Source organism: Cryptomeria japonica, chromosome 3 (assembly GCF_030272615.1).
Source record: "Cryptomeria japonica chromosome 3, Sugi_1.0, whole genome shotgun sequence".
In the NCBI taxonomy this organism is placed as follows: Eukaryota; Viridiplantae; Streptophyta; class Pinopsida; order Cupressales; family Cupressaceae; genus Cryptomeria; species Cryptomeria japonica.
The window spans coordinates 22720723-22734389 of NC_081407.1; positions in this window are offsets into that span (position 1 = coordinate 22720723).

The following is a 13667-nucleotide window of genomic DNA, read 5'->3' on the forward strand; positions in this document are numbered from 1 at the left end:
ACATTCTCCAAACCAACTTGACACCCAAGGCTTTGCCCTGATTATGAAGGTTTTTAATGCCAACTCCTCCTTCTTCTTTAGGTTAGCATATCTTGTCCCAGGATATGAGTGATATTTTACGGTTGTCATTAGCACCTTGCCAAAAGAAAGTCCTGAGATGCTTGTTGAGCTATGCAAGTTTAGAAGAAGATAAATGTTGACAGGAGAGTTGGTAAATGGGCATAGCTGACAGGACCGATCTAACCAAGGTTGCCCTACCTGCAGATGAGAGCCATTTTCCTTTCCAAGTGTTAATCCTAGAATTTATTTTATCCACCAAGTTGTCCCATAATTTTGAGGGTCTTCTACCCTTGTCAAGGGGAATGCCTAGGTATTTGCAAGGAAGAGTTCCTTCACTAAACTCCAGGACATTGCAAATCACTTTTCCTAAAGAGGGGTATATGTTGAACATAAAAATTGTAGACTTAGCCAGATTCACCTCTTGACTCGAGGCTAGCATATAGGAATTAAGGATGACTTTGAAGGCACTAGCTTCCCTTACACTTCCCTGCCCAAAAAGCAACGTGTCGTCGACAAATTGCTGGTGGGTAAAGGGAGGGAGGCCGCTGGTAATGGGAATTCCTTGGATCCCACCTTCCTCTTTGGCCTTAGAGATGGATCTACCTAGGGCTTCAGCCATGATGATGAAGAGGAAGGGGGACATAGGATCTCCTTGCCTGAGCCCTCTTGAGCTGCTGAAGAAACCTTCCAGGGAACCATTAACCAAGACAGAGAATTTGGGGGTGGATATACATTCAAATATTAGGTTGATCTAGTATTTGGAAAATCCAAAGGCCTCCAAGCATTTACATAGGAAGCACCAATCAACTTTGTTGTAAGCTTTGCTTATGTCTAATTTGACTAGCATACTTGGGGCCTTGTTGAGCTAGACCGAATGAATGGTCTCTGGGGCTAATAATAACCCCATCATAGATTGATCTATCTACTACGAAGCCAGTTTTTTCTTCACTAATGATAATGGGGAGAAGAGTCTAGAGTTTGGCTGCTAGGGTTTTGGTTAAGAGTTTGTACAGAATGTTGCAAAGGGCTATTGGTCTGAAGTCATTAAAGCTTTCAGGATTCTCTTTTTTGGGGATGAGATCTAAGAAGGTATTCTTGATTTCTTTGAGAATCTTACCAGAGTTCCTAATACCTTCTAAGGCAACCGTGATCTCTGTCCCCATAAAACCCCAACATTTTTGGAAAAAGCTAGTGGGGAAGCTATCCGGGCCCGGGTCCTTGTCTAGATTCATCTTCACAAGGATAGTTCTAACCTCCTCCTCAGAGAATTTCTTTGACAGGATATTGTTGTGGTCATCGTTAATGAGTTTTGGAAGGTTCTTGATAATATTGAGTTGGCCTCTTAGGTTGGAGCCTTCAATATTGTTTAAGATTTTATATAAAAACCTTGCTGCCTTGGAGGCAACATCATCCAGTTTAGACAAGATGGAGCCCTGACAATTCTTAATTTTAGAAATTCGATTGACCCATTGCCTCTGCTTAGTACTATTGTGGAAAAAATTAGTATTTTGGTCCCCATCACTCAACCAAGTCTCCCTTAATTTTTGTTTCCAGAAGATCTCTTCATTTGAGAGTGTCTTTTCATACTTAGAGAGATAGCCTTTTCTTTGAGGAAGAGATGTTCATCCATCCCCTTCTCAAGAAACTCAATGTTAACATTCTTAATATCATTTTCTATTAAGAGTTTTTTATTGAAAATATTTCCAAAATTAGCCCTGTTCCATTCTAAGAGCTTCCTTTTGATAAGCTTTAACTTGCTTGAGATAATAAACATCTTCAAACCAGAGAAAACAGAGCTTCTCCACTAGTTCTCAATTAAGTTTAAAAAGTTATCATCTCTGAACCACATGCTCTCAAATTTGAAGGGACATTTTTTAGGGGAGTGGTCAGATAATAAGTTTAGTTGGAGTGGGAAATGGTCAGATCCTGCTAAAGGGAGGGGTTCTGCATTCAGGGTAAAGTTAAGCTCCGAGAGCCCCCCATGGATAAAGAACCTATCTAGTTTCTCAGCAATGTTACTGTATGCGGGAAAGCAGGGCGATGAAACTTAAAATGTGAAAATTATCTTTAAAGAGGCTTGTCCACACACCCATGGGACTTCTTGGTACCATTTATGGAGTCATGAAGAATGACTCAACTTCCCAAGGATGGTTCCATGGTTCTCTATCTCAAAAGGTCCCTCAAGCCAATGCCTTTGCTCTCAGATCACTGAGCAAAGTGGCTTAGGGATGACAAATGCAAGAATAAGGGATGCTTATGATTGATTTAGTTATGAAAATGCATCCTATCTATGCATGATTCTACAAATGAAATAAACTAGATTACAAGATGACAAGATTAGTAGCAATACTATCCTAACATGATATACTAGCAAATGATTTAAGCTAATGATAAAGGAAATAGTCTAAAATGCTTATTAGATTTATTCCTATAACAAAGACAAGCTAGATGTGTTAATAAAATTGAGCATAAATGAGATACTAAAGCTTGCATGGATCCCTAAAATGGAGGAATGAGAGCTCTATTTATAGTGAAAATAGGGCAATGGATAGTCAGGATTGAAAGAGTTAATCAAGGATCAAGTTTGAAAGTTGTCAATCCATGTTTTCAATTTTCACCAATGAAATGGTGACAATTGTCAACATAAGGCTGGTTGAGAGGAGATGTAAAAAGCATTAAATGCTTGAGAAGACCTCATGGTTACCTTAGGAGGTAAGGGTTTAGGTTAGGTTAGGGTTATCCAATGGATAAAGGTTTTACCCAAGGGATAAACTCTTGTGCAAAGGTTAAAGGAATAACCATGGTCAAAGAAATAAATGCTTGTTGAGACCCTTGGGTTAGACGGAGGTTAAGTTAGTAAAAAAGTCTCTAACCATGCCACTAAGGGTTAGTTAACCATTAATGGTTTGAAGACTTTGGGGGACAAATTTGGGGGTATTCAACAAGTTAGCTTGTTAAATGGATAAAGGCTTTAATGCCTTTTGAAGACTTTACTCCAAATTTGAGAAGTGACCTCCTCAAATTTAGGGAAAGGGGATAATGGATGAATTTAGGCTAATTGATTAGGATTAGATGGATTCTAGAAGAAATTAGGAATAGGGTTTAGGATGCAAGTGGGATATGTAGGAAAATGCAAGTGGGTGAGGGAAAATATAATTAATTAAAATAAATTACTTTATTTCAATTTGGTTGCAATTTGGGAAATTCAATAAATTAGATTTATTCAATTTGGGGTAAACTATTAATTACATGTAAATTTAATTAAAAGGTAAGAAGAAGGGTTTTAATTAAATAAAATGATTTATTCAATTAAATGACATAAAGGGCTTAAGTGAATTTAACTAAATAAATTGAATAATTTACTTAATTAAACAAAAGAATGAGAATAAAATGAACATTAAATATTCATTTAGGAATATGGTCATTTTTAGAAGTCCACATTTTGCCCCTCTTTGAAGTGACGTGTGTGCACATGTTGATTCAAAGAAAATGATGTGTCGTCATGATTTAGTTTGATCAATTTTTAATAGCGTTTTGAGATTTTTAAGTCGTGCCCCAGATTTGATAAACGATGTTGATAATGATGTTGATAATGCCCCCTTGGGAGATGAATCAAAATTTTTAAAAATTTGATTTGATTTAGATAAATTTGATAAATTTCATTGCATTGTACAATTTCATCGATGTTGAATGTGGTAATTTGATTCATCTCCCGATATTGCCATTTGGTAGGGTGGTAGGAGACACCGCGAGCAATTTTATGCGTCCCTCCATGTAACCCTAATTTTGATTTGCCCTATAAAAGGGAAAAAGTGATTTGTTTTATCTCATTTGTGCTTGTTGACCTTGGAGAAAGTGATTTATGGAGAGAAGTCAACATGCCAGTTCCTTATATTTAGCATCGATTCGAGCGCGTTCGGAGGTATCGGAGGCCTGCCACGTATGGAGCACCAGTAAGTCAACCTTTTTGACCCCTTTTGGATTTTTTATTTTGTCTTTTTTGATCATGTTTTCAATTTTGTCATGCGGATTTTACGTTTTAGTGTGTCGGGGTCAAAGCGTAGCGCATACGATAAATTTCATAGCGCGTAGGGTTTAATGAATTAAGGTAGCATCTGAAAGGTTTAGGGTAGCACATCACTATGTTAGGATAGCGCGTAGGACTATGTTAGCGCACTGGGAACACAGGGTAGCACAAAGGGTAAAATGGGTAATGCATAGGACATAGCTAGCGCATAGGGTTTCTAGGAGGTCGCATGGGTAGGGCTAGATAGCGCGTAGGGATGACCTAGTGCATAGGGATAGGTATGTAGCGCAAGAGCATGATAAAATAGTGCATAGGGTAGTTTAGCGCTTAGGGCTAGGTTAGGTGGTGCTTTGAAAGAAAAGGGTAGCGCATAGGTTTTTGCTAGCGCATAGTGTAGTTTGGGTAGCACTTGGCAAGGACAGGGTAGCACACAATAAGCAGTTTAGCGCGTAGACAAGATTGGTCAGCACATAGGGAAAAAATTTGGTATAGTGCGATGTGGGAATGTAGAAAATTGATAGGTTGGTGCCAGTTCGGTCGGGATAAGTGTAAATTATTGGCCTGTGTGTCTGCTATCATTGTTTTGATAAGTTTGTCCAATATGAGTTCTGATATAACTTGATTTGATTTGCGATTTTTCAAGTTGATATAGATTTGATGCAAATTTGATATGATGTGTTTTTTGATATGAATGTTTTTTATTATGAATTGTGTAGTTTGATTTGTTTTACAAGCTGTATTGATTGTGAAACTTGAGTTATTTTACAAGTTGATATGGATGGGAAACTTGAGTTGTATTACAAGTTGATTTGATTGTGGAACTTGAGTTGTTTTACAAGTTGATATGGTTGTGAAACTTGAGTTGTGTTTCAAGCTGATATGATTAGATATGAAAATGGATTGATATGATGTGGAACTTGATTAGATTTTCAAAGTTTCAAGTTTTGATATGAATTTGATTTTGGTATCTATGTTATGAGGAGGAAACTGATATTGGAGTTGTTTTGCTTTTTGACAGGAGCATCTTGGAGTGGCTCAGTCGCATGAGCGATTTCTGAGACCGTGGTCCTTGATACCACGATTGACACATGCAGATAGAGACATTATTGAGAGGTGTGACCTGACCTCGTTGTCAGATATGCCTCGGTTTATTGTGAACTGGTGTTTTTTGACAACATTGGTGGAGAGGTGGCACAGTGATACAAACACCTTCCATTTGGTAACAAGTGAGATTACAGTGACGCCTGAGGATTACTACCAGATTTTGCAGATTCCTATGGTAGGTGCATTGCCACCCTATGAGTAGACTGAGGAGGGTGGGACTGAGGCACTTCGCCAGATCTTTCAAGATGATATTGTTTGCGGGTATGAGATCCCCTTGTAGGAGTTCTTGGATATGGATTACTCGCCTCTACCATTAGTGCTGGCAGGATTCATAGGTGGTTTCTTATGTCCCAACCGTAGGTTGAAGGGATTAGCAGTGGGGTGGGGATTGGTTCTGGAGGATATGGTGATGCAGGGTTGCCGATTTGCATGGGGGTTGGCTATGCAGGCCCACTTACATAGGGATTTACATCAGGTGGTATACCTAGGTTATGGCAGTTTATCAGCTAGAGTGACACTGCTACAGGTATGGGCGTGGGAGCATATTCCTATAGCTAGGCCATTGGCGGACAAAGATAGGCCTATAGGGTGTGCGTATGCATATGGATATATAGGGATAGTTGTCTAGCGTAAGCTGGGCAAACTAGAGCACTAGAGGAGAGTGCTAGATGATATTGATATGGTCGTCTAGCGACCATATATAGGTTGCGAGGTATGGGCAGAGGATGGGATGGAGATGCCCTATGTTTACATGATGAGATATTTGATAGGGTGGACACCCTTTGTTATTGAGAAGTTTCTGCATAGGTGGGTGCTGTGGCAGTATGGTAGACAGCAGGAGATTCCACAGGGAGCATGTTTTTATGCTCAATGGAGACAGGATATTCTGGATTGGGGACCTACGATTGATAGCGTGATGGTAGTGGAGGAGTTCTTTCATCCAGCTAGCTAGATTTGGGATTATGCCCCTGAGATAGTGGATGCAGGGATGACTGACGAGTTTGCAGCACTCTTTGCAGTGCGTGCGGTGGCTAGGATATTGGATCCAGCTGAGATGATTCCGACTTTTGATGATGATGAGGAGGTAGATGAAGGGGATGGTGATGGAGGAGGAGGTGATGGCGGAGATGGTGGAGGAGGTGGCTGAGGTTGGCAAGGAGATAGAGGGAGATTGGATCGGGGGAGGAGAGGAGATAGGGGTGGAGATGGTGGTGATAGGGGGATACAGGCGGAGAGAGCTGTGCAGTGGGCTGTGATGGATAGAGGAAGGGGAGGTTTGGCTATCAGAGCTAGGGGTGAGGAGAGGGTTGGGGAGGTGATAGCGATAGTGGGAGGGTATGATGACGTGCAACAACCGACCCAGAGGAGGAGGTTAGATGTTATACCTCTACCTACACCGAGGACGAGTAGAGGGACAGGGGGTACCCCTTGACAAGTACCCTTGCAGATGCGGATTCCGATGTATGCAGAGGATGTGGAGATTAGATCGCTGCAGTTGTCAGTTTAACACTTGCAGACACAGTTGCTGGTGCATCAACATCAGATTACTCAACTGACCATAGAGTGTGATATTGAGATCGAGCGGTGGGGTCGAGCAGAGGAGCTCGTAGCAAGTTTACAAAGAGATGCAATAGGTGGTCTGATGAGAGACACCTTGAGAGAGCTGGCTTTGAGAGCCAAGGAGGCAGAGTACTATAGGAGAGATTATGAGGATGCGGTGCCAAGGGAGCGTCGAGTGCAGAGTTTTACACAGTCGAGATCTAGTTGATCCCGAGAGACTAGGTCGAGGACGGAGAGCAGAGGGGTGACAGGGCCGCCTAGATAGGATCCACCTAGAGATCTAGGTGCTGGGACATCTGCAGTGAGACTGTAACCTTCAGGAGATAGTCATACCCGAGAGACCTTGTCTCCTATTATATTTTGATCATTTTGTTGTATTGGCATAGACATGACATATTTTGTATATTGATCATTTATTGAGAGATATATATGACACCATTTTCTTTGATCCTCATGTGATGCATTATGGATTATGCTTTCTATATGCTTTTGATTATTCGATGATGATGCAATGCTTAGATAGATGCATGTGATGAATATGATGTGATAATGCAGGATGTTGTGAGATGTATTTTGAAAATAAGATGTATGATAATGATATGATGTGAGATGTATCTTTTAAATGAGACGTATGATAATGATATGCTGTGAGATGTATCTTGAAAATGAGATGTATGATAATGATATGCAACTAATTGTATTGAGCATCCTCATTCTGTACTTGTCATCTTTGTATAGCCACATGTTGTTTTCTTTCTTTATATGTATCATCATTGAGCATTGATTAATTTTGGGATATGTTGAAAATTTATACAAGCATAATGGTATATTTGCACCATAATGACTTGAGAAAAATTTACATGATTTTTGATTTTGCAAGATAGCACAAGCGTCAAGGTGTAATTGAACCAGGACAACCTAAGTGTGGATTGCGTAGAAACAGACAAGATGGAATCATGTGTATGTGTAAAGTGGAATCATGTCTTCAGTGATATGTTGTGAATCACGTCTCGAGACAAGTATTTACACAGTACAGATGATCACCTCACAGATAAAAAATTAATAAAATATTGGAGTCCCCACGACGTTCTCTAGATTTGAAGTGTTGTTGAGAAAATTTAGAGGATCCAATAATTCAAAATGTTCAAGTGCAAAAATAGTCAAAACTTTATGCAAGATGCAACATTTGATATTTCAGAAAATCATCCATCGTATTTTGTGAATCTTATTAAGCGATCAATATTTTTCTTTGCAATTGTGTGAGTGTTGTTTTTGCTGGATGTATGTTCTGAGTATGCGACAAGTTTTGACAGTTTGAATGCATTGCAAGTTTATACTACCCCTAGTCAAGTGTGCTTATAAATGTGGATTGTACAGTGATTACCAAACCATGGTGAGATGCGGTGAAAGGATATGCAGATAATCCAGGATAGTGACTATGCTAAGTATGGCCTGGATGGATATTGTGATAAAAATGTTAGGCGATGGCCGATAGTACTTTATTGTGGATATAATGGTATGGATATAGATAGAGGAGCTATCCTCTCACAATAGCGCCTGTTGCCAGGTTTTCACCAGTTGCTTTTATTGTACCTTTTTATTTACCTTTTTCTTGATTTTTTGATTCTTTTCATTTTTTCAACTTTTCTGTTCATTAGATCACTCAAGTGTAGTATTTGTTCAGATGGATGCTGTTAGTTGGTTCATCGAGCACATCTCCTTCTGAATTTGTTAACTGATAGACTCCTGATCCATAGGCTGATATGATGACATAGGGACCTAACCAATTAGGTTCAAATTTCCCTTTCTTATCCTGATCCTGCTGATTCCTAGGATTTTCCTTGAGTACTAGGTCACCAATTTTAAAATTTTTGGGAATGACCTTGTGGTTGTAGCTCCAGTACATGCATTGCTGATATGCTTTGAGATGAGTGTAGGCATTTTGACGTCATTCATCTAGAAGCTCGAGCTCTTGCAGTCAGTTAACTCGATACTCTTCATCTGGAATTAGGCCTTTTAGAGAGACTCTGAGAGATGGAATTTCTACCTCCAAGGGTAGCTCCTGTAGGTGTGCAGATGCTAGTTCTGTAGGCCCAAAGTGTTGGATTGAATTGTATATGCCAATCTTTGCCTGCATCATTGACTGTTTTCTTTAGGATTTTCAATTTTGTTTTGTTGGATGCTTCTGCTTGACCATTCCCCTGTGGGTAGTAAGGTGTAGAAAAACGATGTTGGATTTTGAATTTTTCACATAGTTCTCATACATCTTGGTTTTTGAAAGGTCATCCATTATCTATGATGATGGAACTTGGAATGCCATATCTGCAAATCAGATAATTAAGGATAAAGGAAGCAATTTGTTTCCCAGTCACTGTGGTCATGGGGACTGCTTCAATCCATTTGGTAAAGTATTCCATTGCAGTTATAATGAACTTGTGTCCATTTGAAGATGAAGGATGAATTTTGCCAACCAAGTCTAGTCCCCACTAGCAAAAGGGCCAGGATGTTGTGAATGGTTGTAGTTCCTGTGCTGGTGCATGTATAAGATTGCCATGGATTTGACATTTAGGACACTTATTTGCAAAGTGGTAAGAGTCTTTCTCCATTGTTGGCCAGTAATATCCCACTCTTAGAAGCTTTTTAGCAAGAGTAGTACCACTTGAATGTGTGCCATAGATACCTTCATGAAGCTCGTGTAAAGCAGAGTCAGATATATTATGATCAAGACAACAAAGAAGAGTACCATTTAGACCTCGACGGTACAAAGTATCAACAGTAAGAGTATAACGAGCAACTTGTCGGATAAAGTTGTGCTTTTGGTTTCAGGATAGGTCAATGGGTAGGATACTGTTTTAAAGATAGTCATAGATTGGTCCATACAACAGAGAGTCAGAACCAGTCAAGGCATAGATAACATGGGATTCTGAATGGTCATAGGCTGGGGAGAACAGTTGCTCTACTAGAAACTCGTAATGATTCTGTTGTTCTGGAATTTGCAGTAGTGAAGCGATAGTAGCCATTGCATCAGCTGCTCTGTTATCCAACCTTGGTATTTGTTCGAAGGTGATGTGTACAAAATATTGTTTAAAATCCTCCACCATTCGCTTGTATGGTAGAAGCTTGTCATCCTTTGTCTGATAGTCATTGTTGATTTGATTAATGACTAGTTGTTAGTCTCCGTAGACTTTAATTCTGTGATCCTCCATTCTACGGCCATTTTGATACCTATAACCAATGCCTCATATTCAGCAATGTTATTTGTGCATGGAAACATAAGCCTATATGATCTTGGTATAGTGTGTCCTTCAGGAGTGATGAACAGAATGCCAACACCTGAGCCATGTTGTGTGTAGGATCCATCAAAATATAAGGTCCATTGTTTAGTGGAGATAGCAAGAATGTCTCTGTCTAGAAATTCGATCTTGATAGTTTGTTTTCCCAGTAGTGGTGCTTCTACGAGTTGATCTACAATTGCTTGTCCTTTGATATCTCTTCGCTCTATGTAATGGATATCAAATTCACTAAGGATCATGACCCACTTAGCCAATCTGCTTGTAAGAGTTGCTTTATTGAGTAAATATTTGAGAGGATCAATTTTTGCAACCAGCTTAATTGTGTGAGCTAGCATGTAGTGTCAGAATTTTTGAGAGGCAAATACCACTATTAGAAAAGCTTTCTCAATGAATGTATAGTTGAGTTCATATCCGTTTAATTTCCTGCTGATATAATAGATAGCTTGCTCTTTGCCCTGTTGATCTTCTTTTGCTAACAATGCCCCCAGTGATATGTCTGTTGTTGAAGTGTAGACAATGAGTGGCTTCCCTGCTATGGTGGTACTAGAACTGGTGGGTTCATTAGATACTGCTTGATTTGATAAAAAGGATTCGGTACATTTGGATTCCCATCTAAACGGTACATTTTTATGTATCAAATGATTGAATGGGAGACTTTTATCTGCTAGTTGAGTGATGAATCTCCTGATTGATTGGAATCATCCTTGTAGAGATCTAAGTTGGCTGATGTTCTTGGGTGGTGGCATCTCCATAATGGCTTGTGCCTTTGCTGGATCCACTTCAATACCTTTAGCTAAAACTATGTAGCCTAGTAATTTGCCTGATGTAACCCCGAAGACACACTTCTTAGGGTTGAGTTTGACTTGGAATTTTTCCAATCTATCAAAAATCTTTTCTAAGATGCCTAGATGTTCTGCTCTGGTGAAGGATTTAGCTAGTAAATCATCTACATAGTCTTCCATAAAGGTATGCATCATGTCATGAAAGATTGTTCTCATTGCTCGTTGATAAGTTGCTTCTGCATTCTTTAAGCCAAAAGGCATGACATTCCAATAGTACGTTCCCCATGGACAGGTAAACACTGTTCTATCTTGATCCTCTGGGGCTATCTTGATTTGATTATAGCCTGAAAAACCATCCATTAGTGATAGCATTGCATGGCCTGTTGTGAGGTCTACAATTATATCGATACTGGGCAAAGGAAAGTCATCCTTTGGATAGGCTTTGTTGAAATCTTTGAAATCAGTGCAGATTCTAATACTGCCATCTGGTTTTGATACTGGTACAATGTTGGAAATCCATTCAGCATAGTCGATAGGTCGAATAAATTCGACGTCTAATAGTTTCTTCAATTCAGCTTTAACCATGAGTGCCACATGTGGATTCATCTTTCACAGTTTTTGCTTGACTGGCTTAGCTCCTGGAGAAATGGACAAGTGATGCATGATTAATTGTGGATCAATCCCGGGCATATCTGCATATGACCAAGCAAAGTTGATTTTCTTTTCTTTAAAAATTTTAATAAATTCTGATCTTTCTTCCTCTATCAGAGATTCTGCAAGGTGTATAGTTTTGGCTACTTGTATAGTACCTATGTTAATTGATTGAGTGGGCTCAATCAATATGAGTGATTTCTCATGATAATGCTTAGGAAGAGTGTCAAGTCTCCCATCCTTAGGTGCCTTAGAAAGGTTTTCACCCTCAGATGCATCCTTTATTTTTCCTTTTGTGTGATCTATTGCTGCCATTGACTAGTTTTCAATAGTAGATCTTTTAGTTTGCTCATTTTTTCGACTGAGAGACTTGGTACTCCCCTAGTTGTAGACATCGTTACTTTGTTCACTGGTAGAGTTTGTTTCTGGGTTAATGGTACATAAGTAATGGATAATGGATTTGTCATTTGGGAAAATTAGTATATCATCAGTTTCAGGTTCGTCCCAATCTATGAGGTCAGGAAAGACAAGTGGTAAGGAGTCGTCAGGTGGATCAAGTTTGACTGTTGTAATTGTCAGGATGGAAGTATCATCGTGGTTGGCCTGGGTGTTAAAGAAGTTAAGGATCTCATTAAGGTCTTCGATGGTATCATCTTCCGTATAGACTTGCTCCTAATGTCGTTGCTCATTTTCCTTGACGTCATAGATATTTTGTGGACCAAATTCAAGTGGTCTAGATTCTGTGCCATTTTCTTCTTGAGAGATGGGTGTGTGTAGGAGAAAAAGTGACACTAAGCAAACATGCCCTAATCTCACTTTCAACCACACACTTGTGGAATACGAAAGAACCTAGAGGTATCACACAATTGGCTACTTCTTTTTGTGGAAGAGAGAGCCACGGGCTACCTATTAGGATTTCTATTCCTTTGTTGCAATTGAAAGATAAAATGATGCAAGTTCAATCCCTAACCCCAAAGTGCAAGTATGAACTAATAACAAGATTGCAGAATTGAACTTAAACAATGGAAAGCTGTAAACACAAGGACAAGACAAGAATGTCAATGCGTACCTGGTGTTAAAATATGAGTGAAAATGTTCAGGACGGGGACGCAAGCACCACCGTCCTAATTCTGCCCCTGAAACTGCTCCTGAAACTACTGTTTTGCAACCTGAAAAGCTGTCGCAAAGTGCTGAAAACTTGATGTCTGATAAAAGGACCAGGGCGCCCAGCGCCCCTTTCCTGGTAGGACTAGGGTGCCCCACGCCCCTGTCCTAGTCTTTTGCATTGAAATTTGGTGTGTAGCTTAGTTTTTGTCTGCTTCTGTCGGATCTGCAAATTGCGGCGTCGCCCGAATCCCAAAACCTGCACTTATATCTGAAAAGGTATGGTGTGCGGCTATATAGGGTTTTGCCTTAGTCAAACCCCCACTTTGGTGATTTCCACCTCCACGAATAGCCAATTTGTATTGTAAAAGTAGTGTGTGTGCAGACCTTGTGTGTGTGCAAGATCCTAAAATGCAAGTAAGCAAACTAGAGCAACCTAGAAAGTAAACCCTAATTGCTTGTAAATGATAATGTAAATGCTCCAAATCAAGATGTAGAGTGATCTAAAGCATGAATACAAATGATGTAATGAAGCTTATGCAAAGACATGAAAACAACATGAAATCATACCCAACCCCAAGGGAGGGGTACAAGCCAATCTTCAGTTGGTGATCCCTTATTGCTTTTCAATGTCTTCAAAGCCCTAAATGGATGAATGAAATTGATGAATGCTTGATGGATGGATGTTGAATGTTGTTGAAGTCTTCAAAGATCTACTCTTTCGCTGCATAGAAGGTCCTTGAAACCAAAAATCCAAATCCTTTCAAATGAAGAAAGAGAGCTCTTATATATGAAACCCTAGGTCTTAATTTCAACTTTTGGCCGACCTAGAGATTGAATCTCCTCCCAATTTCTTGAGGTTAAGCTTTATTTTATGATTGGATCGCTCTCCTAAAATTTTGGGAAAAATGTCGGGGACTGTGTGCACTCCGGGCGCCATGGTCCTGGCAACTTTTCACCAAATTTTCAGGGCCGTCGGATATGATGATTTTAGAGAGAATCCCAAAGTTACAGGTGATTTTGAGATGTTTTGACCCCTGAAATCAAGCCCCCAAGTTCAAAATAGGACCTAATTAGGGTTTTTGA